The following is a 4,152-nucleotide window of genomic DNA, read 5'->3' as shown; positions in this document are numbered from 1 at the left end:
GGAGCATTGACAGGGCAGATGTGGAGATGTTGTTTTCTCTCGTTGTATATTCTAAACTCAAATACCACAGACAGCAGGTTTAAATGCCACAGAGAGCAGACTTAAAGACCACCAACAATGGACCCAAATACCACCAAGAACTAATTTAGTGACCCTTGCAAACTATGTCACTGACCACCAACAGCAGCTGCCCTTTACATTTTCAAGTCCCCTTGACCTTCCCAATGCCCTCCCTGGTGCTCAGTGGAGACATTGGCACATTCATCTCCTATCTCCCTCTCAGAAGTCATAATGTCAGCTTTCCATTTTTAAGAATGGTCGTGATTTGTACCAACACAGCATCATGTCTGATGGGTGGGCAGGTACCGTGAGGATGGAAGAAGTCACTAAAAATATTATAATGCTTTCACATCCATGCAAGTCAGGATTGATGCCTTTTTGAGCATGAATCTGATTGTGTCACTGGAGGGGCAGGAGTGGGAGAAATCTTGCTAGCGCAAATCCTATTTTTAGCCTCTCACGAGATTTACGGGATTTGTGCCTGTGGCCTATCCATTTAATCGTGGCCTATCCATTTAAAACTATTACATTGAACAAGTTAATCCAGCTCTCTCAACTCTCTATCAGCTAAAATGTGACTGATACTTACGGGATTAACTGGAATATTTGTCATGAAGGGGTCATTTTATGAATCGTTAGCTGGAAAACAAATCAATTTGAACTCTGGAACACCTTATCAGCATTATTGCACTAAAGCCCTGTCTGTTCATAACCAAGACTATCTTCCTTCTGTGAGTAAATAAATACTAGGAACGAATTAAGCAAATTAAGCAATCTCTTTTGTGTAGAACAAAACTGTAATGAACACCATTAGCCAAATTAGCAAATAAAAGTCAAATGATGTATTGTCTTTTAATGTGAGGACCTTTCAAAACAGCAAGCTATAGATCAAAAGGTTTGTTCATCAGAGTTCTTAACTTAATGCAGTTGCAGCAATTTTGTCTCAAAATCGAGCTCAAAGACTTATAGGATCATAGAACCCTACAGTGCAGAAAGAGGCCCTTCGGCCCATGAGTACAAAATCTAGCTGTGACCTCACTGGTATTGAAGGGATGCATGACTAAAGAGGTAAATGACAGTAAAACTCAATAAAGAGGCCTACAATTTTTGTAGTCAGGTATTGTAAATTTGGGGACATCGTAGGTGTCAGCACACCCGAAGTGCAATGGGCTAGCCTCGTACTAGGCAAATCACCTGCTTGATCATGGTTTCACCCCTGCCAGGTAAGTATATTGTAAAAAAGAAATAGCGCTTGGTTGATCCTGGTGAGTCCGTGAGGGGCAAAGAATGTGCTTCATGACAAAACAGGTCATAGGGGCAACAGAAATGATGAAGAAAAAATAGAGTAACACGTAAAATATTGACAATGATATTGAAAAAAGGAGCGATGTGGATCCTGTGAAAATTAAGAATGCTGAAATGGTCAACAAAAATAAGTGAATGTTGGACATGTTGAATAATAACTTTGCACAGGAGTTTACAGAAGTTTGGTATCCCAAGGAAACTAATATTGAATCTGGGATGGGAGCTCAGAAACAAAATGTAAACAAAATTACAGTAATCGAGTAAACAATGACACTAAAGAGTGACAGATGACCAAATCATTTTCATCACAGGATTTAATAGAAGGCAGCTGAGAACATTGCAACTGCTCAAACTGCCCTCAATTCAGGAATGGTTCCTTTACCATAGAACCCTACAGTGCAGAAAGAGGCTCTTCGGCCCATAATGTCTGCACCGAACACAATCCCACCCAGGCCCTACACCCCATATCCCTACATATTATACCCACTAATCCCTCTAACCTACGCATCCCTGGACACAAAGGGGCAATTTCTTAGCATGGCCAATCAACCTAACCCGCACACCTTTGGACTGTGGGAGGCAACTGGAGTAACCAGATGAAACCCACGCAGACATGAGGAGAATGTGCAAATTCCACACAGACAGTGACCCGAGCCAGGAATTGAACCCAGGACCCTGGAGCTATGAAGTAGCAGTGCTAACCACTGTGCTACTGTGCTGCCAACAGATTGGGACATTGTATATACTGCTTCACTATTTAAGGAATGTGATCAAGGGAACCAAGAAATTATAGATCAGTTTGCCTAACACCTTTTGTTAGAAATGACTAGTGTCTATGAATTAACTGAAGAATGAGTTAGAATCTTGAACATTTCCAGTGAATCAGAGAGAAGCAACATGGATTTGTAAAGGGTGGTGTTTGTCTGACAGATTGGATTGGAAGTTTTGGTGACTAAACTAGTAGTCAGGGAATGTCTACAGACACTATTTATTTAGACCTCATGGAAATATTTGATAATACCACTTGTAAGGGACTGCTATTATTGAAGCTCGAGGATTGATGGCGAGTTATTGATCGGGTGAGGAAATGGGTAGCGAGACAGGGTACCGAGATTAGAGATAATGACCGTTGACAGGATATGACTAGTCTTGTCTCACAAAGATCTACACTGGGGCTTCAACGATACACCACATTCATCAGCAACTTACTTAGTAAAATAAAGAGGTAAATGTCCAAACATACCAAAGACACAAGGATGGTTCACATTGTAAGAATTATAAATAAAAGCACCCTGGTGTGATGTCCATCGCACCCTTGTCGGGGGGTGTGGACAAGGTTTGGCGGGTGGGAGGGGGGCGCAGTGGCAGGCTCCAAGGGTTGATCCTTTGGGGATAAGGGACTCTCTCACTGCCCTGCCCTGCTGGTCCCTTTCCACCATATGTCCTCAGCTCCTCCTTGGCCTTCTCCTCCTCCACATCCTCTTGGGCCCCCTTCTCCTCAGCTACATCCGCCTGGTCATCATCCTCCTTCTTCAGTAAGTCTCCCCACGGCTGCACCTGGATGTGTAGTACACAGTAGGTCTCCCACAATGATGTGGGAGACCTTCAGGGGGCTGTACTGCAGGGCTCTGCCAGAGTGGGCCAGGCAGCGGAACTGTTTCTTCAGGAGCCCAATGTATTGCTGGCACTAGTTGGCAGCGTGGGCCTCATTGTAAGAAGTCTCTGCATCCGGCTCCAGCCTCCAAACTGGTATCATCAGCCAAACTTTTAAGGGGTAGCACTTGTCCCTCAGGAGCCAACCCTGCAGACTGGCCTGGTCTTTGAAGACCCCAGGGATGTCAGCGCTCCGCAGGATGAAGCGATCATGCACACTCCCTAGTTCATGACGTACATCCTGTGATCGCACAGTATCTGCACATTCAGGGAGTGAATTCCTTCCTGTTCACAAAGCACAATGCCTGATGTTTTGGGGTCCATAGAGCCATGTGTGTGCAATAAAAAGCTCCCTGCATGTTCGGTATGCCAGTGATGGCGGAAAGACCTGAGGCCTGGTCTTCCAGCTGGGCCCTGCCCACGTCAAGATTGATGTACTGACCTGCTGAGGCAAACAGGGCATCTGTCATCTCACGGGCACACTTGTGGACCGAGGACTGGGAAATTCCACAAAGGACCCCATTGGAAAGACCTGGTTGCATAAAAGTTGAGGGCTACTGTAACCTTCACCACCACAGGGAGCAGGTATCTCCCTGTCCCATGAGGTCAGATCTTCAAGGATCTGCCACTCCCTCTCCTTGCTGAGCCAGAGTCTGCGGCAGCACACAGTGTACCTCAGCTCATTGAAGGACATGCGTGTCCTGAACTGCTGGGGTTTCCATCTCCTCCGTTCCCTTCTCCCCATCTCGAGCCAATGGGCGCCCACCTCTTGCTCCCAACTGGTTGCTCCTTGTCCTTCAGCTGCAGCCTTTGGTCTGGACTGGCCTTGCTGTGCAACAGACGACTCCCTTTTCCTTCTGCAGCCACAAGAATGACCACTAGGTCTGTTAGCTCCATGCTAAAATCTATCTTTGCTCTGGGAAGACAGGTGGGGGAAGAGAGAGAGAGACGGTCCATGAGGTTATCCACCCAAGGACTCACACTCCCTCCCAGCAACCTGAGTCCTCATGAGAGTGGACAGTGGTAACCCAATATCATCCTCGATACTATATATCACTTCAACAGGTTGGCGACCATTACTGCACCCTCGCCATGGGGGGGGGCACAGAGAATATTACATGGGGGGCCCCATTG

General features: G+C 46.0%; 1 pseudogene; it reads right to left on the bottom strand.

Annotated features, from left to right (window-relative positions):
• Positions 1–1,141: 1,141 nt before the first annotated feature.
• LOC145343603 (U1 spliceosomal RNA) lies at positions 1,142–1,291 on the bottom strand (annotated as a pseudogene).
• Positions 1,292–4,152: the final 2,861 nt, after the last annotated feature.

This window comes from Carcharhinus amblyrhynchos, chromosome 5, assembly GCF_965287045.1.
Source record: "Carcharhinus amblyrhynchos chromosome 5, sCarAmb.v2.hapA, whole genome shotgun sequence".
Taxonomy (NCBI): domain Eukaryota; kingdom Metazoa; phylum Chordata; class Chondrichthyes; order Carcharhiniformes; family Carcharhinidae; genus Carcharhinus; species Carcharhinus amblyrhynchos.
Note: the sequence above shows the minus strand (reverse complement) of the source record. Positions and strands in the feature narration are given on the sequence as shown.